The 26,234-nt window shown below is 40.2% G+C and overlaps 1 protein-coding gene across 7 annotated transcripts in view; it reads left to right on the top strand.

Moving 5' to 3' along the window:
- PCED1B (PC-esterase domain containing 1B) overlaps positions 1 to 26,234 on the top strand; it is a 180,091-nt gene that overhangs the window by 3,378 nt on the left and 150,479 nt on the right. For all 7 annotated transcript variants that reach the window (XR_006337559.1, XM_043886138.1, XM_043886162.1 and 4 more), the window contains exons 2-3: positions 21,148 to 21,224; positions 23,365 to 23,437. The gene's annotated coding sequence lies outside the window, so the exon portion shown is untranslated. The remainder of the gene's footprint in view (positions 1 to 21,147; positions 21,225 to 23,364; positions 23,438 to 26,234) is intronic.

Genomic DNA, 26,234 nt, shown 5'->3' with positions numbered 1-26,234 from the left:
TGGTCTTTTCTACATGGCACAATCTATCAGTTTTTTGTTTTTTGTTTGTTTTGTTTTGTTTTTGACCAGTAATGACTCCAGGATAGGAGAAAGTGGGTTGACATTTGATGGGATTCTGAATCTAGCCTGTGTGGTCCTTTGGCTGGGGTTGGAAGTAACTCCTGCCTGGGGGCAGGGATTTGAGTAAATGAAATCTCAGGGGTCTTCTAGCCCTGTGATTTCTAGAATTTCTCAGGTTGTAATCAAAGACTTATGGAATTAGAGCTAGGAGACAAAAAATTGTTATAGGGCTAATTTGATAATTTGGAGTCATTTTTACTAATGAACACTTTGATAGAACTTTATATGCTATGAGGGGCTTTCACATTCTGTATCTCATTTAATTCCAGCACACATCCTGTGATCAGGTATAGCTGGGACTCTAAGCTAAAGTTGCCTCTTTTTTTACTTCCCTGGTGATGACGTGGTTAAGACTGTGTCTTCCAATCCGGGGGGTGTGGGTTTGATCGCTGGTCAGGGAACTAAGATCCCATATGCTGCCTGGTGTGGCCTAAAAGTTAAAATAATAATAATAGAGTTACCTCTTTTTCTTTTTAACCTGAGAGTACTTTTGAGTGGTTTTCAGGGACAGCTCATGAGAGTATCTAGCTCTGCAGGGGCCTGATTGTAGCAAGTGGAAGCTTTCTGCTGAAAGTACACTCTAGGGACAGCCCTCTTGGTAGGGATTTTGCAACGTGACTGCAGCTTAGGTCACAGAAAACACATAACGTTGCCCACCAGCTCTGCAAGTGCACTCCGCTCCACAACCTTTTGGCCTGCTCCAGTTGGTTTTTGTAAATTCTCCAAGATTTATGATTGAACCAGATCTTGAACCTAATACTATGCTTCTGGCTGTATGCAGATTCAAGCTCCAACCCCTGTGCTCTGAACTGCAGGTGGCATGGGTCACCTTGTGGCTGGGTTCTTTGGATCTCCCTAAGCTAGTAATCGGGCAGGGAGTGGGGATGGAACATGCAGCAAGTACCCACATGCCTTCCCCAGGGAAAGCCCATGTGGGGCAACTATTTAAGCAATCACCACTTACCCATTTGCTCCTCCCTTTATTTGGGGGGTGGGGGGCTCAGGTGGGGACAGGTTGCAAAGCATGCAGGATCTTATTTCCCCAACCAGGGATCAAACCCATGCCCCTTGCAGTGAAAGCACAGAGTCCCAACCACTGAACCACCAGTCCCCCCCAACCCCCATCTGTTCTATCACCTGTCTTCACTGACATGGACTGGATAGAATTTTTATTGTTGTTGATGTTGTTTTTCATTTAGTTGAGATAAAATTTGCATAAGCAAAATTCATCATTTTGACCATTCGAAAATATACTGTTATTTGTTTAACAGTGTCTAACTCTAGAATAATTCCATTACTCCCGAAAGGAATCCCTGGACCCAGTAAGCGGTGACTCCCATTTCCCTCCTCCCAGCCCCTGGCAACCACTAATTTACTTTCTGTCACCATGGATTTGCCTATTCTGAACATTTCGCATAAATGGAATCATACAAGATGTGGCCTTTGTGTCTGGCTTCGTTCACTTAGCATACTGTTTTCAAGTTTGGATGGGCTATTCTAGGGAAAGGTTGTAGAACCAGTTGGGATCATCCCTTTGAACGTCATACATAGTTGATTTTGTTGCACTTGAGCTTACACATGGGCCATCTGCTCCTGCTATTGTCAACCTTGAGACCCAAAGTTCTACTTATTCAGAGTCTTCAATTATGAAAGTATCAAGCCCCTGTGTGATTACAGAAAACTAGCAGCTTTCTGAGTTGAGAAAATCTAAGTTCTAGTCCTGGGCAAAAATGCTTTAATCTCTCCATAAAACCTAAGAATCAATTAAGGACATGACAAAAATGACTTCTTAGGTTCCTTTTAACTTCAAAACATGAGTTTGATTTTCTGATCTGCTGTTGCCCAGGCCCCAGGAAGACAGATGATTAGAACAGAGGTACTAACCAGTTAGAGCCCATCTGGGTTTTGTTCCTTCCTCTGGGTCAGTTATCATTGCACTGGGTAGACACAAACTCCCCTTTTTCTCCAGTGATGTCAGTCATTGCTATTTCAGGAAAAGTAACTGAGAGCAAGTTGCCTATAGTCAAATACATCACTTTAATTTATTAAGTATTCGATCACAAAGGGGCAGCATCATTTCTCAAAGGAAAAAAAAAACAAAGATTCATCCTTAATATCCAACTAGGATGTAGGTGAATAAATGATTGTGCATCCATCCGGCATTGTGCTGTATTGTCATTAAAAATAACATAACAGAGAAATATCTCTTGTGACATAACAAAAAATTACCAAAAAGTGTTCTTCCACTTTTTACAAAAGAAAATATACATGTATATGAATTATCCATATGTATAGAAGATCGTCTGAAAGAGTATATACTTATAACAGTGGTTTTAAATTTTTTCTTCTCTTATCTGCATTTTCTATTTCTCTGCAATGCTTTTGTGATAAGAAAAATTACTTATCATTGTTTCAGGTTATTGACGATTAAGTCATGTGCATCAGTATTTCTTCTTTGTGACTCTGACTTAATATTCAGCAACTCTAGTTTCCCTAGTGGCTCAGACGGGAAAGAATGTGCCTGTAATGCAGGACACCTAGGTTCAAACCTTGGGTTGGGAAGATTCCCTGGAGGAAGAAATGGCAACCCACTCCAGTATTCTTGCCTGGAGAATCCCATGGACAGAGGGGCCTGGCGGGCTGCAGTCTATGGGGTCGCAAAGAGCTGGACACGACTGAGCGACTAACAGTTCAGTTTCAGAGAGCGAACACTCTTCTGACTTCTCAGGCAGGAAGTGACTCTGATTTCCCCTGATTTGAGGTGCTATAATTGCTGTCCCCTCTTAGCACAGCTGTCATTTATCTGGCAAATATTTCCTGAGCGCCTGCTAAGTGCTGGGTGTTGTCTGTTAATCTGAGAATTTTAGCAATACATGCGAGCTGCTGTAGCTCACAAGCCACGTTAGGATTAGGCACATGTAGTCACTTACTTATTTCTTATTGGCCAGTCATCCCCATTCCCAGGTTTGCAATTCAGCATTCTTGGTTGTATCAACTCCCAGCAGCTGTGAATCCTTTCCTCTCATAACACATTCCTAGACCAGCCTTTGGAAGGGAGCCTGGTCCCCTGCCCTGAAAACACAGCACTGGTTTTTCATTGAGAAACAAAAATAAAAGTAGCAACTAAGAACCTTTCTTCCTCATCCTATGTACTCTTCATCCTATGTACTCCTTGTAGAAAAAGTGGAAGATACAGAAAAACTGTGAAGAATCAAGAAAATGTCATTTATAATCTTCTGTGTTCAATCACTCAACCGTGTCTGATTCTTTGTGGCCCCATGGACTGTAGCCCACCAGGCTCCTCTGTCCATGGAATTCTCCAGGCAAGAATACTGGAACAAGTTGTCATTTCCTACTCCAGGGGATCTTCCTGACCAAGATATCAAACCTGTGTCTCTTGGGTCTTCTGCATTGGCAGGTGGGTTTTTTACCACTAGTGCTACCTGGGGAGCCCATTTATAATCTTACTGGTAACTTTATTTCTGCTGAAAGAATAAATTCATTTGTTGTGGGGAACCTGAGAAGGTTGCAAAAGGATGATTTTCTCTTTGTCATAATTATATAACAAGAGAAATAAACAGACCTTTTTTTTTTTTTTCTTCTTTTTTTTAATACTCTGAATTCTCAGCCTTAGGAATGAAATAAGCCGATGAAAATTTGCTTTATAAAATTCAGTCTTAAAGCCATGCATCTAGCATTATGGTTCCTTTTATGATTTTGGTTGTAAATAGTAGGTGCTCTAGTTTTCATTTGCTTATTATTAGCCTGAAGGGATCATCTAATTGAATTCTTAAATGCTGTTATATTTCTCAAAACTGGGGCTAATTTTATCTCTCTGAAAAATATGGATAATTTTTAACAAACTCAGTTTAGAGAACTACATGAAGCATTCAGAATCCAATTTTATATCTTTTAAAAAAACATGATTTCCTGTAGCAGTAATTAATTTATCATACCTTTGTAAAGGTGATATATGATTATTCAAGGAACTATCTGATTGGAAGCAATCATTATTTGCTAGTCAACATTTACACAAAATAGAGTAAAATAAAATTGAGAGAATATAATAAACAGTCTATTATATAACCAGCAAATACAAGGCCCTCTGTGGTGGATGCTCCATGAGTAATAATTGGCTCTGGAACTCTGACCTTTTGGTCTGTGCTAGTGGAAAAAAAAAAAAAATAGCATTTAAATGGAGGAAGACAGAAGGACCTCTGGAAAGATCCAAGGAAGTGGGTTTGATAATAAGACCAAACATTCATTCTCAGTGTCTACCAGGCTTCTCATTTAATTCTTACAAAGATCCTACAAAATGACCATTAACATCCCCATCTTCTAAGGAGGGCAGTAGAGCTTAGCTGGTTTATCTAACTTGCCCAAGATTACTGGTCAAACCAGATCTCTTACCCAAGTCTGTCCCACTCTGATCTCAACCATTAGCTCTGATACTTCCTGTTAGGGAGTAGAATGGTCAGCCATAATTTAAATTCCATTCAGCAAATATTGTTAGTTCTGGCCACATTCCCAGACCCATGATATGGTTGCTCTCCTCTAGGAATTTGTAGTGTTATTAGAATAATTGTAGGATATAAGACAGTATATAATTCAATTTCAAATTGGATATAACCAAGAGCTAAAATATTCGCAACAGAAAATATGTACTTTGGGCATTGAAAATTCCAGTACAAGCAAAATTTTAGGTCTTACTCATTTCTTCTAATTATAAGTCAATCATTTCTTGGTTGACTAAGTAGCTGATTCAACAAACTGAATTGGATGCACACAAAAACATAATTTAGAAGAAACTATTTGAGTGGTCAGGGATGAAAATGATCTCTCAGAATAAAGCAATGATAGTGTGAATCCTTGGAAAAGGAAATGGCAACCCACTCCAGTATTCTTGCCTGGGAAATCCCATGGACAGAAGAGCCAAGCGGGCTACAGTCCATGGGGTCACAAGAGTCGAACACAATTTAGTGACTAAACAACAGTATGAATCCTGGCTCATTTTATCCACAGCATTCACAATGGAGAATTATAAGCCAGAAAAGTAGTCTCTCTTTCCTGGCACATGCAAATGGTCTGAAACATCCTCTAACTGTATGCCAAATGACAATGTGTAAAAAGGTGGGGGGGGGGGGGGAGGTGCGCAATAATGGTGAAATTGAGCATTGAATAAAGACTCGAATCCCCGGGTTCTGGTGCCAGACTTAACATTTATTAAATGTGTGGTCTTAGGGAACTGACCAAGTCTTTCAGATTCTCAACCCTCCCACTTGTGAAATGGAAATGCAGTACCCATGTATACTCTATTTGATTTCACAAGATTGATGGAGATGAGACATGTGAAAAGTGCTTTGGGAGCTCTAAAGCTGTAAAAGGGTATTAGAGTGAGTCCTATGCGTGTGTTCTTCATCCTTATTGCCCTTGTGCCTTGGATGTGATCTGACACAGCACAGATGTTTAACAAATGTTTGTTGAACCCAGTGGAACCGAAGCCAGGTTTATGTACAAAATAAACAGAGCTGGAGAGGTATCACACCACAGTGATGTTTGGACTAAGTATGTGGCTCCCCTGAGCCAGGCTGTATCGGAGCACAGCGGGTCCTCATTTGGTCCTCGTTTGGAGAACCTGCTGTTGGCTCAGCCCTGCCTTCCTCTCCACGGAGCTCCCAGCTGCTGCAGATGGGAACGAGCCACCAGCCTGCATGCCTGGGCCGCCCAAAGCCCCAGGGGACTTGAAGCTGGCAGGTTACGGAGGGCATCCTGGGTGAAGACCTTTAGTTAGGAGAGATGACTGGCAATGTCAGTGACACAGTGGAGAGTCCCCAGAGGGGTTCTGAACTATAGGGAAAAACAAAATTAAAAAAACAATAATCATCACTCTCCAGAGAGCAGTTTTGACGTGCTGCTGCTTGCCTCCTGCATTGTGATAGAAATGCACAGTAGGAGACCAAGGAAGGCTTGTGTAGGAGAGGTGATGTGCAAATCTGAACAAGTTGCTGGAGGATGAGTCTGCTCACTGACATTTCCTCCTTTGGAGAAACAGCTAGATGATGGAAAAACAAACTAGGGTGGCAGCTGTCCACATTGATCTCCAAAGTGGAATTTTTCACTTATTCAATGATATTTATTAGAATTTATGGACATCTGAATTCCTCTTTCCTAAATCCCCTTTTCTGGGAAGGTGCTGAGAACCTTAATTCTGTTTTCATAAGCAGAATAATATTGACCTGATCGATATCATATGTGTTTGTTTGCTTGTCGGAGGATGAAATGGTTTGAATGGCATCTGACTCAGTGGACATGAGTTTGAGCAAACTCAGGGAGATAGTAAAGCACAGGGAAGCCTGGTGTGCTGGAGTTCATGGGGTTGCAAAGAGTTGGAAACAACTTACCAGCTGAACAACAACAGGGTATGTCTAGGAGGAAAGCTCAATAGTGGCTTCTCCAGGTAGACTACCTTGATAATATCAACATACTCCAAGATGTTAGCTTCAAGCTTGATATTTTTAATACCCCTGCGTTAATTTGATGTGTGGAGAATAGCTTATAACATAAGCCAAAAGAACACCTATCTATGAATTTAAAGCAAACATCCAGTGGATCAGAACTCTGCCTGTTAGAAAGCTTTGGAAAGCCAAGTTTATAATCACAAACAAATTTGCTGAGGGTGAAATAATAGAGAAGTGTAGTTAGTTTGATGAGTTTAATGTTGAGGGATACCAAATGATTATAGCATAACAAACCTCTTGCCCTAAGAGAGGTATGTCTGTTAACATGACCACATATTCAGGTTGGCTGGACACAACACTGTCATTCCTGGGCAGGCTGCTGAAGCCATTAATCAGTGAAATCTTCAATTACACAAGAAATACAGTGGCATCATGATGCTGCCCCAATCAGAAAATTACTCCTTCTATTAAAGACAATCTCTTCCTCTTTCTTCAACAATATGATAATAACAGAGTAGCAAAAGCAGAACAACATCATAAAGAAGGCAGAGTGGTGATCGTGCAGAAGAGAGGCAGATGGACAGAGAACACAGAACTCTTATCAGAAAGAGTTCTCAGAAAGCTACGGAACTACCTGGAGGAAAAAAAAAGTCAGTCTCCAGAAATAATCCTGAGAAGCAGACATTTTGCAGAACCTCAATAAAACACAATGCTACATCATGTCTATTGAAAGTAAACTGAATAATTACACACGCAGAAACTGAGGTCTGTCCAACAATTTTGGAGAAAGAAACTTCCCGCAAAGACAGTTTGAGATAAGAATCGTGTAGCTCACAGAGAAGAGGATTAACAAAACAGGGGCAGAGTCCCCCAAATCAAAGAACAGAACATGTACCAGCACCCACTAGGTCCTGTGTTCCCTTCTAGTCACTAACTGCCCAGTGATAACCACTCTCATGACTTCTGGATTTGTTCTGCCTGTTACAACACATTATATACATGAAATATATGCTCTTCTTGTCTGGCTCTTATTGCTCAACTCTGTGCTTGAGAGTTTCATCCATATTTTTGAATGTTCAGTTCAGTTCAGCTCAGTTCAGTCGCTCAGTTGTGTCTGACTCTTTGTGACCCCATGAACCGCAGCACACCGGGCCTCCCTGTCTATCATGAACTCCCAGAGTTTACCCAAACCCATGTCCATTGAGTCGATGATGCCATTCAACTATCTCATCCTCTGTCGTCCCCTTCTCCTCCTGCCCTCAATCTTTCCCAGCATCAGGGTCTTTTCCAGTGAGTCCTCTCTTCACATGAGATGGCCAAAGTTGGAGTTTCAGCTTCAGCATCAGTCTTTCCACTGAACACCCAGGATTGATCTCCTTTAGGATGGACTGGTTGGATCTCCTTGCAGTCCAAGGCACTCTCAAGAGTCTTCTCCAACACCACAGTTCAAAAGCATCAATTCTTCGGCACTCAGCTTTCTTAATAGTCCAACTCTCACATCCATACATGACCACTGGAAAAACCATAGCCTTGACTAGACGGACATTTGTTGGCAAAGTGATGTCTCTGCTTTTTAATATGCTGTCTAGGTTGGCCATAACTTTCCTTCCAAGGAGTAAGCATCTTTTAATTTTAATTTGCAGTCACCATCTGCAGTGATTTTGGAGCCCAGAAAAATAAAGTCAGCCACTATTTCCACTGTTTCCCCATCTATTTCCCATGAAGTGATGCCATGATCTTAGTTTTCTGAATGTTGAGCTTTAAGCCAACTTTTTCACTCTCCTCTTTCACTTTCATCAAGAGGCTCTTTAGTTCTTCTTCACTTTCTGCCATAAGGGTGGTGTCATCTGCATATCTGAGGTTATTGATTTTTTTTCTGGCAATCTTGATTTCAGCTTGTGCTTCCTCCAGCCCAGCGTTTCTCATGATGTACTCTGCATATAAGTTAAATAAGCAGGGTGACAGTATACAGCCTTGACGTCCTCCTTTTCCTATTTGGAACCAGTCTGTTGTTCCATGTCCAGTTCTACCTGTTGCTTCCTGACCTGCTTACAGGTTTCTCAAGAGGCAGGTCAGGTGGTCTGGTATGCCCATCTCTTTCAGAATCTTTAGTTTATTGTGATCCACACAGTCAAAGGCTTTGGCATAGTCCATAAAGCAGAAATAGATGTTTTTCTGGAACTCTCTTGCTTTTTTGATGATCCAGCAGATGTTGGCAATTTGATCTCTGGTTCCTCTGCCTTTTCTAAAACCAGCTTGAACATCTGGAAGTTCACAGTTTATGTATTGCTTAAGCCTGGCTTGGAGAATTTTAAGCATTACTTTACTAGGGTGTGAGATGAGTGCAATTGTGTGGTAGTTTGAACATTCTTTGACATTGCCTTTCTTTGGGATTGGAATGAAAGCTGACCTTTATTCCACTGTGTGACTCACATTTTACTTCCTATTTTAAAAAGCATTGCCTAGTCCAAGTTTATGAAAATGTTTCCATCTAAAAGGGTATTGTTTTATCTTTCAGTTTATCTCTCCAATCTGATATTGCTATGGTCTGAATATCTGTATTCTGCCCTGAACTCATATGTTGAAATCTTAATCCCCAAGGTAGTGGTATTAAGAGGTGGGGCATTGCAGAGATGATTAGTTCATAAGGGCAGAACCCTCCTGAATGAGATTAAACTCAGGAGAGATCCTCTTCTGCCAGGTGGGATCATAGCAACAAAACATCATCCATGAATGAGGAAGCAGACCCTCACCAGATGTCAAAATTTATGGTATTTTTGTTATAGCAACCTAAAAGGACTAAGACACATCTGGAATTGATTCTTGTGTATAATGTGAAGTAGAAGTCAATAAACATTTTTTTCCATATGGATATCCAACTGACCCAGCATGATTTATTGAAAAGACCCTTTTCCCTACAGAATTTCATGGCCATTTTGTCATAAATCATGTGATCATATATATGTGGCTCTGTTCTATTGGACAGTTATCTGTTCTTATACTAGTATCACACAGTTTTGATTATCCATAGCTTTATAATAATAGTTCCTGCTATAGTGTGAGTCCTTCATATTTATTCTTCTTTAAGAAAAGCTTGTCTTTTCTTGGCCTTTGCATTTCCGTATGAATTTTAGAATTGATTTGTATTGATTTGTACATTGCTGGGAAAAAAAATAATCCCACATCTTGGATTTTGGTTGAGATTGCATGGAAGTATATAATAATCTAAAGAAAACTTATATCTTTGTAGTACTGAGTCATCCAATCCATAACAAGTCCACTTGTTTAGCTTTCCTTTATTTTTTCCCAATAAAATTTTGTAATTGTTAGTCCTGTACATCTTCAATTAGATTTATTTCTAAGTGTTTGAGTTTTGGGATACTATTATGAATGTTTTATTTTCTATTTGTTTATTGCCAGTATACACAAATAAATATGACTTATGTCATAGCTCAGATTGCTAAATAAAATACCATAAACTGGTGGCTTATGAAAGTGAAAGTCACTCAGTTGTGTCTGATTCTTTGTGACCTCATGGACTATACAGTCCATGGAATTCTCCAGGCCAGAACACTGGCGTGGGTAGCCTATCCCTTCTCCAGCAGATCTTCCCGACCCAGGAACTGAACCAGGGTCTCCTGCATTGTAGGCAGATTCTTTACCCACTGAGCTATAAATGTATAACATAAATTTATATCTCACAGTTCTAGAAGCTGAAAAGTCCAAGATCAAGGTACCGGCAGATTTGGTGTCTGGTGAGGGCTATCTTCTTCATACATACACAGTGGCTTTTTTCTGTGTTCTCACGTGGTAGAGGGGTCAGGGATCCCTCTGGACACTTTTGTAAGGGCACTAATCCCACTCATGGGGTCAGAGCCCAAAGACTCCATCTCCGAATATCTTCATCGTTGAAGTTAGGATTTCAAAACACGAATTTTGGAGGGAACACAAACATTCATTCTACAGCAGCTAATTTTTGCATGTTGATTTTATATCCAGTGTCCTTCTTATATTCTCTTATTATTTCTAAGAATTTATCTATAAATTCTTTAGAAATTTTCTATGTACATGATCTTATTGTCTAAAAATGACAGTTTCATTTCTTCCTTTTCAGTCTCCATGATTTTTATTTCTTCCCCTTCCCTTTTGTGGGCTTCCCTTGTGGCTCAGCTGGTAAAGAATCTGCCTGCAATGTGGGAGACTGGGTTTCAATCCCGGGGTTGGGAAGATCCCCTGGAGAAGGCAAAGGCTACTCACCCCAGTGTTCTGGCCTGGAGAATTCTATGGACTGTATAGTCCAAGGGATCGCAAAGAGTCAGACATGACTGAGCCACTTTCACTTTCACTTGCCTTTTGCTCTGGCTAGACCTCTAGTTATTTGTTGTTTTGTTTTGTGAGTTGCTAAATTGTGTCTGACTCTTTGTGAGCCCATGTGTTGTAGCCCACCAGGTGCCTCTGTCCTGGGGATTCTCCAGGCAAGAATACTGGAGTGGGTTGCCGTTCCATTCTCCAGGGGATCTTCCTGACCCAGGGATTGAATTCTCATCTCCTGCAATGGCAGGCTGACTCTTTACCACTGAACCACCAGGGAAGCCCAGTTACAATGTGGGCATGCTTAACCCAGTCCCAGCATTAAGGAGAAGATTTCAGTATTCTACCAGTGAGAATGATGTTTGCTGTGGGTAATTTGTAGATATTCTTTATCACATTAAGGAAGTTCTATTCTTGGTTGGCTAAAAATGTTTATCACAAGTGAATGTTGAATTAATTTATTTAAAACTTTTTCTGCATTCAGGATGATTATGTGATTTTACTCTTTTTGTGAATGTGGTTAACTAAGTTTATGATTTTTAAATGTCAAACCTACTTGCAAACCCAGACTAAACAGCGCTCAGCTTACTATATCACTGGATTTTATTTCCTAATATTTTGTTAAGAATTTTTCAACAATGTTTATGAGAAGGGTCGGTTTGCAATTTTCTCAGAATGCTTATCAGAGTTTTTAAATCAAGTTTATGCTATTTTTTTTTTAAAGTCTGAGAAGTTTTGCTTCTGTTTAAATTATATAAGGGTTATTTTTCCTTAAATTTTCAGAAAATTCATTGATAAGCTCTCTAGGCCTAGATTTTTCTTTGGGGAAAGGCTTTTAAATAATGGGTTCAAATTTTTAAAACATACACAGAGCTAGTCATATATTCTTTTTCTCTCAGCTTTGGAAAGTTGTGTTTTTTAACAAATTTGTCTATATCACCCAAATTGTCAAGTTTTTCTGAATAAAGTTATTTTTAGCATGCTTTTATTGTGCCATCTATAGTGATAGCTCCCTTTCATTGCTGTCGTTGCTGATTTTTGGGTTTCTTTTTACTTTTCTTGATCAGTCTTGGTTTTATTACATTTGCTAATCTTTTCAAAACCAATTTTTGAGTTTGTTGATTTTCTGTATTATATATGTTGGATTATTATTTCCTTGATTTGGTTTTTATCTCTATCATTTATTTCCTTAGGTTTGACTGCTACTCTTTTTCTAGTTTATTGAGATTAATACATAAATAAGTTGGGTTTTTTCTGTTTCCATCATTAATCTCTAGTTCAATTCAAGGTGGTCAGAGAAGGTATTATTAAATATTTCAACATTTTGAAATTGCTGAGACTATTGTTCATTGGAAGGACTGATGTTGAAGCTGAAACTCCAATACTTTGGCCACCTGATGTGAAGAGCTGACTTACTGGAAAAGACCCTGATGCTAGGAAAGATTGAGGGCAGGAGGAGAAGGGGATGACAGAAGATGAGATGGTTGGATGGCATCACTGACTCAATGGACATGGGTTTGGGCGGACTCTGGGAGTTGGTGATGGGCAGGGAGGCCTGGCGTGCTGCGGTTCATGGGTTTGCAAAGAGTCAGACATGACTGAGCGACTGAACTTATATTACAATACATTGGTTTTAATAAATGTCCTATGTACACTTGAAATGCATATGAAACGGTCATTAGTAGGTGTAATTTTATGTGCAAAGCAATTAAATCAGGTTTGCTAATTATACTGTTATTATCTTCTATATCCTTACTGATTTTTTATTTTTAGCTTATTCTACCAGCTGTTGAGAAAGTTATGCTAATACTGCCCATTGTGATTGTTGATTTTCATTTTTCCTTTTCATTCTGTCCATTTTGGTTTGATTTATTTCGAAACAATGCTATTGGGTGTATAGAATCTTAGGACTTTAATATCTTCCTATTGGACTGACCTCTCTTTATCTCTGGTAATATTTCTTGCTTTGAAGTTCACATTGCCTGATACTGGTAGATTTATATAATTATTTTCGTTGTTGTTAGTGTTGCATGATATATTTATCTTTCCTTTTACATTAAACATTTCTTTGTTAATATATTTAAAGCATGCATTTGGGTTTTTTAAACCTAGTCTGAAAGTCATAGTCTTTTACTTCAAATTTAGTTCAGTTACATTCCTTGTAGTTGCTGGCATAATTAGGTTCTAGATATTATCTTATTTTTCATTTTCTATTAGGCTCTCCTCTTTCATATTCCTTTTCTCCTTGTTTTATGCTTTTTTTCCCTCTTTTTTTGCCTTTTTTAGATTATTCAAAAATTTTAAACTGTTGAATGTTTTTATTTTAATAACTTACAAATAATACATTAGTTTCTTATGCTGATAATAGTTATCCTAGAGATTATAACATATAGGTTTATTACAGAATTATAGAAATTATTATTTTTACCACTCCTCTGATATTTTTATATCCTTAAACCTCTCGAGCTGTTTAACCTCCCTGCCTTTTCTGTTCTTGTTTTGCATTTTAGTTCTACATAGATTTTACTCTCCAAAAAAAATTAAAATTATTGTTTTGCACAGTTAATAGGAATTTATAAATATTCATGTACTTATCCTTTTCAATGTTTTTTGTTCCTTCCAGCATTTTTTTTCTGAAAATAGACTTGTAATGCAGCCACTATGTGAGTTAAATATGCTAGTTTAAATATATTTGAGATGGAATTTTGATTACATAATCACCAAAAATAGATTGTAAGTTTGGGTAAGACAACTTTAGTGTCAAGGTCAGGCAATAATACTGATTTCTCAGTAAAGTTCTGAATTTACTCAGTCAAATTCAAATACTTACTGAATGGTATTCTCCAGTTTTCAAAGAGTGTTAACATTTACCTCTCAGTTGATACTGCTAATAACTTGATTGTGTTATTGTTCAGTCACTAAATCCCTGGGTTGGGAAGATCCCCTGGAGAAGGGAAAGGCTACCCCCTCCAGTATTCTGGCCTGGAGAATTCCGTGGACTGTACAGGCCCTTAGAGTCGCAAACACTCGGACACCACTGAGCAACTTTCACTTCACTTTTCAATCACTAAGTTGTGTCAGACTCTTTGCAGCCTTATAGACTGAAGTCTGTCAGGCTCCTCTGTCCTCCACTATCTTTCAGAGTTTGCTCAAATTCCTGTCCACTGAGTCGGTGATGCTATCTAACCATCTCATCCTCTGCCACCCCTTCTTTTGACTTCTCCTTTTGTAACCCGCCAGGCTCCTCTGTCCACATGATTTTTTAGGCAAGAATATTGGAGTGGATTGCCATATCCTCCTCCAGGGGATTTTCCTGACCCAAGGATCGAACCCAAGTCTCCTGCTCCTACATTGCAGGCAGATTCTTTCCCTCTAAGCCATTGGGGAAGCCCCCAGTAACTGGGTAGATAAGCCAAAAAGACAAAAAAGTGGGGCTCCTGGGAGGAAAGAGACTCGTTTAGATTTACACCCCTTACACTGAACCCAAATCCCCTGATGCCTGGTTCAGGTTTCTGACTATTGTATCAACTAGGAATACCTAAAATAACTCATATGTCTATAAAGAAAAGTGTGGCTCTGGAAAATACACCCCTCAAAACATACAATGTAATGACAACTTCTTAAATGAACACCCTCTTCCTTCTTTTTATAGCTCCTTATCTAATTTTGAAAACTCAAAACACACATAAACATCTGCCTGTAGCAAACATAGTAAGTTTCCTCCCAGTTAGAAGCTCATATTAAATCCATGCAGAAGCGAGAAAGGGAAAGTGAGGTGGATTATATTATGTTTATTTTAGGCTTTCTGCTTAGTTTTTCTTTCCAGGCACTGGACTGAACTTAGTTTTAAGAACCAGTAATGAGCCTTGATTATATATCTGTATTTATTAATATTTTGCTTTTAGAAATTTTTAGATACAATAGATCCCAAGAGTATTTTGGGAACTTCTCACTGGTGATATCTAGACTGTATTCAGTGGAAAGTCAACAAATACATACCCCAAAGAACCATTAATAAAATAAACTTCTGGAGTATATAGGGCTCTCCTGCTCTTCTGGCACAAGGCAGAACAGGTACTTACTAACATTAACTAACTGAATGAATTAATGAAAAGTACCTCAGTATATAGCTGCATGGGGGCTTCCCCGGTGGCTCAGACAGTGAAGAATCTGCCTGCAGTGCAGGAGACTTGGGTTCGATCCCTACGTAGAGAAGATCCTCTGGAGAAGGGCATGGCAACCCACCCTAGTATTCTTGCCTGGAGAATTGTATGGACAGAGGAGCCTGGCGGGCTATAGCCCATGGGATCACAACAAGTCAGACAAGACCGAGCAACTAACACCTTCTTACTTACTCATCTAGCTGTGTGTGTCTCCTCAATTTACCCAGAGATTCTCTTGGCCCCATTCACAGGGAGGGCAGCACCATCGCTGAAACAGCGATTACCTTCTGTTAAATTTGTGGTCAAGGGAGAAAAGGATGCAGACTCAGAAACCACATTAGTACCCATGCTCCAAATGCTGTCCTGCTCAGCTTTGTGTCATAGCAGACAGGGTTCCTCTCCTCTCCACTGAGGCTTGCCCCCTGCCACACTGTGAGAAGGAAACATTTGATTTGGCGTAGTGGTTGACACTCTGCAGGACACGTGTGCCTTCTCCCCAGTTCCTGCCCCTGAGAATTGCTGCTGTTCACAGTCTCTGCGGTAAAGGACAGGCCTTCGTGGCCCTGACCCCACCCCATGTCCATCTCGCCCCAATCTGAATAGACCAGGAGCAGCCTCATGGACAACCACTCTCCCAAAATCTGAACCGAATTACAGACATGGCCATCAGTGGCTGTGGGTTCCTGCTCAGAGCTCACATCCAGTCTGGACTGAGGTTGGCACCAGTGCATGCCAAAGTCAAATACAATCAGAGTTACTTGAAAGCCAAATTATAAATAATCAGAGGAAGCCAACTCTTTAGAGGGAAGGCATTAGATATGCTCAAAAACAGGGAGAAGAGTCAAAAGAGAAAGAGCAAAAAAAAAAGAGAGAGAGAATCAGAGACCCACTGACATTGTAGTTCCCAGCTTAGGTTGCTATGACATCCACCTGGACTTTGCTTCCTGCCTCTGGATGTCCATAAGATTGCCAGTTTTATCTTTACAGGTAACTCCTCTTTTTCATTTGAGTTAATTCACATGAGATTAGATTCCTGGCAACCAACAGCCTCTTCCCGACCAGCACCCTGCTTTGGTGCAGTCCTTCTCTCTCCTGTGAGGAAAGAAGATGACCTGAAAAACTCTCCTATATCAAATTGTCTGACTTCTCCAGCAATATCTTTAAAAAGCACTTCTGTGAGAATGCAGCGTTAGACACCAAGGGATAATAATTCCCAATACCATTTTGGGCATCAGTTAGAATATATTTTAGGAATCTTCCCAGAGCAAGTTCTTTTATCTCAGTAGCTGACCATGCTCTCTGCCTAAAAGAGCTGCTTATCATTATGCAGAAACATTTTTCTATTCCCCTACAACACACACACACACACTCATACACACATGCATACTCACACACATACAAAACTCTTCTATCAAATTGTAAGTGCCTGAGACTAGGAAAGGATTATGTCCTCACCATCTTTGCATACTTGACACCTTAGTATATGAATGTACTTTATGAAGGCTGACCCCTATAGCATCCACTTGGATGGATACTGGTCATATACATAAATTGAACAAATCCTCTTTCTCCACCTCTCTTAAATTTTAGAGTGTCAGAACTGACATTCTAAGAAACTTTCCTTTCCCCTTTTGCTATTCTTTCTGGACTTCCATGTGAACTTTGCTAGAATGGTTTGAAGAGGATGAGAAAGACAGGAAAGCAGCGATTACTTAGCCCAGGAAAAGATTTAGAGGTGGCCCAGCCATAGTCACAAGGCCATGATTAATGAGGCCAATATAGGTATTTGAAGGGATTTTCTGAGTCAGCACAAGCTCCTGTTCCATCCGTACACTCCCAACATCGGTCCATAAATCCACAAGGTCACGTCCATTACCTACCAGTCGTAAAGCTGAATTTCCAATTAGGACATTCAGCACATGTTCATCAATGCAGGTGTCAGCACATAAACCCAGTGGCTCCGAAGGAAGGGCTACACTGTGCAATTTTTCCACTCCTTCCTTGGAAAAGGGGCCATTCTCACAGACTTGACCTATGGCCAATGAAGGATTATTAATAGAAACTCTTGAATCCAGTGCTATTCATAAATACTCTTTAAGGCAAGTTATTTTCGTGCATAAAGGACTGTTTTTTCTAGCAATCATTAACATTTTATTTCTCTTTTCCATGTCATTAAAGGCCAGAGTGATATTCAGAACACTCAAGAAAATCATGTATGGAAATAAAAGAAAATTATTTTGTGAGCATGTTTGGTTCACTTGCATATTATGTGCCTGTCTTTTCTGCTCCAGTAGTATGATTTATTTTGTAAACATGCCAGTTTTTACAGACTGAGTCATTGTTAAGGTAGAAGCTGAATTATTCATCCATCAGTTAATACACTTATTTCCCTTTTCTTTCTCTATATGTTTATTATTATTTTAGAAAAATATTAGGAATTGTTTCATTGTGGGTACTTATCCCATTTGGTTGTGTCATTTGGTTCACAAAGTAATATGGTAAAGCTATTATAAACTTTGTGATGTTTCAGATTTCTATTCATAATATTGATTCAAAACCTTGAGTCATGTTAAATCCTCCAGTATCTGGAATCAGATGCCTCCCATATGACAGATAAACAGAGAGTCTGGAACGGTTCAGATAGAAAGGAAACTTTTTCTGGCCATGAGAAAGACCAATCAGACTTTGAAGGCTAGTAGTAGATCTATAGGAATTTACTTTTAAAGTTATTTGATCATCTTGTTTCAATAAGAATCTAGTTTATCCCATCTTAGAATATAATCACCCAGGATATTGAGTTCATTTTAATGTATTAACTTGTTAGGCACATCTCATTATTTGTTCCAGATATCTTCAAGGAAAAGAAATGTAGAGTACAATAAACAATATTACATAGAGCCAGACTGTGATTTTAGGGAGGGAAAGCATTATTGAGAAGAGAACTGAATGCTTGTCACTCAGGTATTGCCAATGAGTTGAATGGTTCTGCTATTTAATTTGGTTTTCTTCTGCCTCAGTTTCCCCTTCAGTAAAATGAGGTTCTTCCTTTGACTGAAATCTCACTCTAAGGCTCCTTGACTTGAAACTAACCTTTTTTTTATTATTTCTCTTTTGACCCTAACATGTGACACTAAACATCCCAATTATGATGCATTTAACAATTTACTATTCAGTAGCTATCTTGTATTAAATGCAATAATTATTTTTTTTTTGCACTGCACATCATAAAAACTTTATTTTTATGATAAAATTTTACTGGATAAGGATTTGTTTTTTATGGATGAGCAAAAAGAAACTGTTTTCTTGAGATGGAATCTACAAGTAAAGATACAGTGAAGATTGCTGAAACAAGAGAATATTTCAGTTCAGTTCAGTCGCTCAGTCATGTCCGACTCTGTGACCCCGTGAATAAATGCAATAATTATTATTGGTTGCCATAATATTTCCTTTTCTTACTTTATCATTAGAGAAAACTGTGAATTAAAAGGAAGAGTTTATTATGAATTATTTATTTAAAAAACTCAGAGAAATAATTTGTTATAGACAATAGCTCCTATCTAAGCCACTATGCTATTGACTTTCTGGTAATTCCCAAGAAACTTTAATTGCTCTTGCCAAATTATCTTTTCAATATATAGGTATTATAGACTTATAGCCTACCTGCTTACTAAAACACATGATCTATCAAAATTGTATCTTAATATCATTAGCTTTTAAATGCTAGAAATCATTTCAGTGCTTGGAAAAGTCTGATGAGCATATTTCCATGTGGGGATTTTTAGATAGAATGTATCAGAGAATGTGAGTAGAACAGAGAGCTTTTGACATGTTTTGCCTTTTTTTTTTTTTTGGTGCAGTTTCACATTATGTCTTTACTTGTCATAATAATAATCATCAATGGAAGGAAAATAGATAATTTGACCATTTCCCCTCCCTCTCCTCTCAGTTCTGCACTGAAAAAGTTCCATTCAAATGAGTGGTGATATCAGAAGGAGATTCTAGATTTCCATTCAGAACCGACACGTAATGGGCTAAACCATAAAATCGCCACTGATGGTCAGAAATGATTGACCACTGGCAGTTTCATATGGCTCAAGTCAAGGAGCTTTGAGTTTGCATTCCAGCCCTGAGTCACTTGCATATCAGCTCAGGGCAGTTACTTAATGTCTGAGTCTTGGTTTGTGAAGTAGGAATAACACCCACTTTGGAAGGTTGATGCGAAGCTTAGCAATGTATAGAAACACTGTCTGGTGAGAATAAATGTTCAATAAATACTTAATGATACAATATTATAATCAATATAAGTAACTTAGGGATTTTCTTCCCTGGCCCTTTAGCAATTTCTGCATATATGGCAACGGTGATAGTCACTATGGTAGAGAGAAATGGAAAATGTTTACTAGACATGATTTTGAAAGCCCCAATAGCTTTAAACGGCCTTCCATTCCCATCCTGTATTCATTGGCATGTCCTAGTAAGGTCACAGTAAAGTCTGACATATACTCAGTGGAGTAGCTAAATAGGAAAGGTACTGAAGCAAATCAAGAACAGAGTTTAAAAAAAAAAAATCAAAACACTGAGCAAACATTCTTAACTTTTGGCAGAGGAACTGGAATGCCCAAATCCCCATGACTCTTAGGGTTATTAATAGCGACTCGTTTTGCCATATTTGGGGCAGTTATATACTTATATATCATGCAGCATGTGTGAGGCTTTGAAGGCTTGATGGCCTTTTGAAAAATGTGTTCCTCTGGAACAAGGAGATGCCATGTTGTCATCCGTGTCACATCTACCAGGCTGCACTTGTTACAGGCTGAGGACCGGCCGGGCCCTGCAGCACTGCCTGGAACGCGGCTCCATCTGCTCGGCCGGAGCCATGATGAAGTCACCAGTTACGCAACAGTAGTAATTTGCAGCTATTTATGACCATTTTAATAGCTAAAGTCTAGATTAGAAGGCTGTGTTTACATGCCGTGCAGCAGAATGGTTCCATGAATCATTCCTGCAGTAACTTTTGGTCAAACCAATCAACCAAGTCATGAAAAACCAACCGGTTGATCCTGAGGCTGAGATGAACAGGTCTCCAAATTAGTCTCCACTTACTTGATGCTCCTCAGATCTGAGGCTAAACAGACTCTGAGAAATGTTCACATGTTGCGGTTTGGGGAAGTCATTCTGGCTTACCCATGATTTAATTTAAACTTGAGGCTAACCAAAATAGCTTGTTTGTGGCCTATCAAACGTACACTGCACATGGACTTTAATTATTAAGGAAAAGGGCACATTGACCAAAGGTAAAAAATGTCCATGTTAAAAATTAAGGCTTAATGCCCCCCATCCTGGGATGCAGTTCTGGTCTTCCTTCTATGAGAAGACTGCCTTCCCAGGAGCCAAGGCCATACTGACTCATTGTGTACATGCTGGTCTGTTCCATTTTTTTGTTTTTTTTTTTTTAAAACCTTGAAAAAAATGTAACCCTGACTTGTTTAATGTTCTTTGTTCTGACAAGATAAAAAAACGTGCTGGAAACCTTGCTTTTCTGAAGCAGTTTTTCCAGAATAATCTGGGAAGCTGACTTCTGGGCTAGTTTGATTCAAATAAAACTCTTTTCTATTCTTATTATTGATTATTTTAGTTGACAACTTCCCTCCATTCCACCCCCACCCCCCACCCCCCCATGCACACAGCCTCCCCTTCGCTGCCCTCCCAGCAAACTAGGGTCCTGCAAACCCTACCCCTTCAAGATATTCAAAACCCTAAGACATAAGGTGAGTCAGCAGAGTTTTGGAAACTCCTGAAGAGCATCTGTAAACAAACTGTGCTTCAGAAAATGTCTGTTTGGGGCATGTGTTTATTTTTTCATTGTCATTGCTCTATTGTGTGACTTCAGTTAGTGACCCTGACAGCTCATTTGCATCAAGATCAGTAAAATACTTTCATTTGTCTGTTTCCACTGACTAGAGATTTTAGTTAATTATCACTTCCTGACAGCCTGGAAGGTCAGACTATTTCCTTTTGTTTCACATGGCAGTTAATCCCCTCATTAAGGGTGATGGAAAATGCGTAATTAAACTTTTGCCATTTTCTTGTTTCAGGTAATGAGAGGCCCTGAGATCCCAGAGGTACCATTGGAGAAGTCTGGAATGTGTTGAGGACTCTGCTTCCTGCAAACGTGAGTTTCTCTCCTCTGGTTTTATGGTAAAGTAAGTTAAGCTAAGGTTCTTCCCCTAAGTGAAAACAACTTTGCCATTCACTAGCTGTGTGACTTGGGGGAAGGCAGCTCACCTTTGGACAGGAAAGTTTTTCTCATTGTAAAAGGGAGAGAATAATGTCCAACTTAGACAACTGCTGTGAGAATTAAATGCATGAATGAAAGTTGCAAACAAGAAGGCCTGCCACAGGATAAGAGTTCAATCAATGTGAATGAATTAGAGAACTTGCCTGGTGGGCCAGTGGTTAGGACTCCATGCTTTCACCACCAAGGGCCTAGGTTGAATCCGTGGTCAGGGAACTAAGATCCTGCATGGTGTGGTGTGGCTAAAAAAAAAAAAAAAAAGATAACAATGTGAATGAATTATGTTGTCACTTTCATTATCACCCTGAGCAAATCACCTTCTGAATGTTGTGGTTATCAGGCCTCCATCAAACCCCTACTTGCAGAGACTTTGCTCACACCTGGGTCACAGTGGGTCACTTTGACCCACTGGGGCAAGAATTAGGTTAAATTGCCTTAGGCTCAGGAGAAAAAACCCAGGTCTTAGGGAATTCAACTTTTGCCAATCCCCTTCTAATCACTCCAAAAGATTAGGAGAGAGGGGGAAGGAACCAGTGGTAAAAAATAGAAGGACACTGTATTCAGGACTCAGAAGACTGCATCTGGTAAGAGAAGGTGCCTCTGGCCTTCTTGGGGTTCTTCATCTCACTGGAAGTTGGCTCACCCTTGGGCCTCCTAGTCCTATTCTGTTGAGACTCGTCAGGGTACCTTTGTACTTTGAGTCCTATCTCACCTGACCGTGCTTTAGGGGGCCTGTAAGCTTTTAAGTGCTGACTAAAAGCAGACTCAGCCCTGCTAAGGAGATCACAGCCCTGTGAGGAATTACTTTCGAGACTACTGAGGTAACTTCTCTTGCTCTGCCAGGCAGTGGACTATACAAGGTAAGGATAGTGCCCTCCAAGATGCAGAGTTCTGGGAAAGCTCCATAGAGAAAAGGGGATCTCCACTGGGTTTTGGAAAACTGATAGGATTCAAATGCCAGAAAAAAGGAGGGAAGATGGTCCAAGTCAGTAAAGAGAATGAGCAAAGTGGGAAGGGCCTGGGGTGTGCCTGGAACTGGGAATCTTCCCAGAGACAGGACCACGGACTGTGTAAGGGAGTAATCGTAGCTAGGGTGCTCAGACAGACGTGAACCAGTGCAAATGGATTCCGGGGTTGAGTCCAATCTTTAGACTTTATCCAACAGTCAGGATAAAGACATTGGAGTGTGGAAGCAAAGTGTGTTGTGATGTGCATGTGTAATGGGAGGAGCTTAGCTTGGTGGGAGGAGCCTGGGGTCTGGGGTAACTATGACCTGGGAATGAAAAAGAAAATAAGATACACTGGGTTACTAATATGATTATATGCAAAGGTGATGGAGACCACTGCTCAGCACTGAATTTAAAAACTGATTTTGTCAATTGTTATTGTTGTTTTAGTCGCTAAGTCATGTCTGACTTTTTAGCAACCCCATAGGCTATAGCCCACCAGTCTCCGATGTCCATGGGATTTCCCAGGCAAGAATACTGGAGTGGGTTGCCATTGTCCAGGGGATCTTCCCCACCCAAGGATCTAACCCTGTCTCCTGCACTGCCTGGCAGATTCTTTTATCACTAAGCCATGAAGGAAGCCCAATTTTGTCAATGCTTTAGTCAAATTTATCATTTAGTAAATCCTATTTGGATTTGTGTAAGAAGAATATTTTTCCTCTTTAAAAAAGGTTCTCATAAGAAGCAGCTCTAAAACTGCTTCTGGAGGAATAAAGGTCACAAGGGGAAGGTGAATAGAGCATGAGTGATTGAAAGAGTGACAAAGTACAGGTGTCTTTTGAAAGAACACGCTACGACTTGTTGCCTTAATGAGACAAGTACAGTCTCGTAGTCATTTCATTCCCCCATCAATGTTGGAAAATACTCCCTATATCGTCCCTTAAAGAGTAGAAAAACATCCTAACAATGATACAGTTAGCAAGTGTTATCATTTTTAACTGAAAAACTTATATGAAAGTCAAAAAATTAAACCTGGATGAGAACTTAGATAACCTTTCATTCTTTTACAGACAGGGAAACGGAACCAGAGGGCAACCCACCTGGAAAGCCGCTGAGCTGTGTGCACCAGACCCATCACTCAAGGTAACTGCTCAGCCGCCTGGTCTGAGCTCTTTCTGCTTTGCTGCCTGAATCCCCAAAGGCCATTTTATTGCTGACGCGGAAGAGTTGGTGCTTTCCATCTTCTCTTTCTAAAGTCAAGAACTCTTTTATCAGATAAATTCCTCACATTTCTCCGTACTGCATACTTTTTCTCCTGTTCGTGGAATTAAGTCTTTCATTGTGAAGTAATCCTTGTGTTGAACATACCTTGACTTATGGAGGTGTTACATGGTGGGATGGAAGGTGGATTCGTATGGGAAACTGTCCTGGCCAGCCCTCTCGACTGGTGTTTGAGGTCAGGCAAGGTGACGAAGCATCAGCAAAATGCTGGCCCTGAGCTCACCTGTGTCCATACTGATTGTCATCCCAGTTCCTTGGAGGGAAGCATGGAGCTGCCTGCCAGGGAGTCACATGTGTCAATCACTGCCCCCTCCCCTCCATGTGAGTCTCTAGCAGGAGGGGCATGGGGGCCTAAGATGATTCTAGTACCAGTTCCAACGTGGGATGGGGTTTCCCGTGTGTGTGTGTGTGTGTGTGTGTGTGTGTGTGTGTGTGTGTGCGTGTGTGCTAAGTTGCTTCAGTCATGTCCAACCCTTTCCAACCCTATGGGCTGTAACTAGCTAGGCTCCTCTATCCACGGGATTCTCCAGGCAAGAATACTGGAATGGGTGCCATGCCCTCCTCCAGGAGATCTTCCTGACCCAGGGAGCAAACCCACATCTCTTAAGTCTCCTGCACTGGCAGGCAGGTTCCTTACCACAAGTGCCACCTGGGAAGCCCATACCACCAGGCAATTCTCAGTCACCATCTGGAGGTCCTACAACTCAACTCAGTTCTGACACTGTTTCCCTGGAGATAGCATCAGACCCCACAGCTAAGGGCTCAGTCCTACAAGACTGCCACCCCCCACCTCCCACTCATCTTCTCCAGATGACAGTCACAGGTCCAGTTTGTCAGCTGGGCTTCTGATGCATCGGCTGTAGATTGAGATTCCAACTACCCTCTCCTTGGATTCGATTAATTTGCTAAAGTGGCTTACAGAACTCGGAGACACACTTTAATTACTAGATCACCAATTTATTATAAAAGGATATAACTCAAGAAAAGCCCAATGGAAGAAATGCTTAGGGCAAGCTATGGGGAAAGAGTGCAGACCTTCCTTGCCTTCTCCAAGGCTGCCACTCTCCCCTCATCTCTACATGCTCACGCATCTGGAAGCTCTTCAGGCCCCCTACTATTTTTATATGAGTAGGCTTTTATATTGTGGAGCCTTCCTCACATAACAAGATCAATGATGAACTCCACTTCCAGCCCTGCTTCCCTCTCTAGAGAAGTGGTAGAGTGGGCTGAAAATTCGAAGCGTCTACTCATGGCTTGCTCTTTCTGGTGACCAGTCTCCATTCAGGAGCCACCCAGAGTCGCCCCATTAGAAATAAAGATGCCCCTAGTGTGCCTGTCACTGATGAATTTACAAGGGTTTTAGGAGCCCTGTGTCAGGGATGGGGGAAAAGGCCAAATATGTATTTCCTGTTATAAATCACAATATCATTGGGCCCCTCCTCTGACCTCACAGAAATCTTGGTTTCCTACAGGGTACCCGTCAGCCTCAAAATTCCCCATTCTCCGCCTTTCTTAACATGCTTCTCTCTGCATGTTAACAGCCACACTGAGGAGCCAGTGACCTGGCCTGGCCTCAGGCACAGGAAGTTCTGGTCACCAGAAGCTGTCAGCTGAATTAACAGAAACTCAAACAGTTGTATTTTATTAAAGTGCTTTATTAAAGTGTACATAGGGCAAGAGCATGTGTATTCAAGAGTCTTTGAAAGGCTATAATTTTTAGCACAACCCACTAAAGTACCCAAGTGGTGTGTTTTCATGAGTGTTTTGCCCCATAAAACACAGGCCAGTAATGAGATCTCTCTGGATGTCTGGCTTAATGGTATTTCCATCCAAAAATTGGACCAAATAGAAATATAATGATAGGTGGTAGGTTTCTTAAGCCAAATTTGGTTTTTCACATATTATAAATATTAGCTTTTTCTGTAAACTTTAAATTTTTCAGAATTAGCTAGAATTTTGAACCTTTTCCTTTATGACCATCTTAAATTTTTCATGTTTAGCTCATCAGATCATTGTTTTTCGGTATTATCGTGTTTCTGTTCTGGGAGTTTCCTGTCAGACCATAAATGGTGAGGCTAGTTGGATCTTCTAATGCCAGGTATTCATCTCACTTCCTCTTTCTTTCTGTCAGTGTTTCTTAACCTATGATTCTTCAGCTAACTTTGGAATCATCTGGTGGTGACTTACATTGAGCCTAGAAAAGGTTGAGTTGATTCTTTATTCAGCCCTTCACAGGATGTGGTGGATGCCAGCTGTATGCCAGGAATGTTCTAAGTGCTATGGAAATCATGGTGAATAAAAAAATATCCCTGCCTTCATGAAGTTTACATTCTGGTTGGGCAGACAAGCAATTATCAAATGATCATACAATAAGCTTAAAAATAGTGACAAATGGGATAAAGAGGAAAAAAATACGGGTAAGTTAAGATCTAATTTCCAATGGTTACAATTTTATTAGTTAGGATTCTCTCTTTGGGAATCTATTTAAACTATTTTTTTTTTTTTGTTAAACATTTATTTTTATTCATTTGGCTGCATAGAGTCTTAGTTGTGGCATGTGGGATGTAGTTCCCTGACCAGGGATCGAACCCAGCCCCCCTGTATCAGGAGCACAGAGTCTTAGCCACTGGACCACCAGGGAATTCCCTAAACTATTTTT

The sequence above is a fragment of the Cervus elaphus genome, chromosome 3 (assembly GCF_910594005.1).
Source record: "Cervus elaphus chromosome 3, mCerEla1.1, whole genome shotgun sequence".
Classification (NCBI taxonomy): Eukaryota; Metazoa; Chordata; class Mammalia; order Artiodactyla; family Cervidae; genus Cervus; species Cervus elaphus.
Note: the sequence above shows the minus strand (reverse complement) of the source record. Positions and strands in the feature narration are given on the sequence as shown.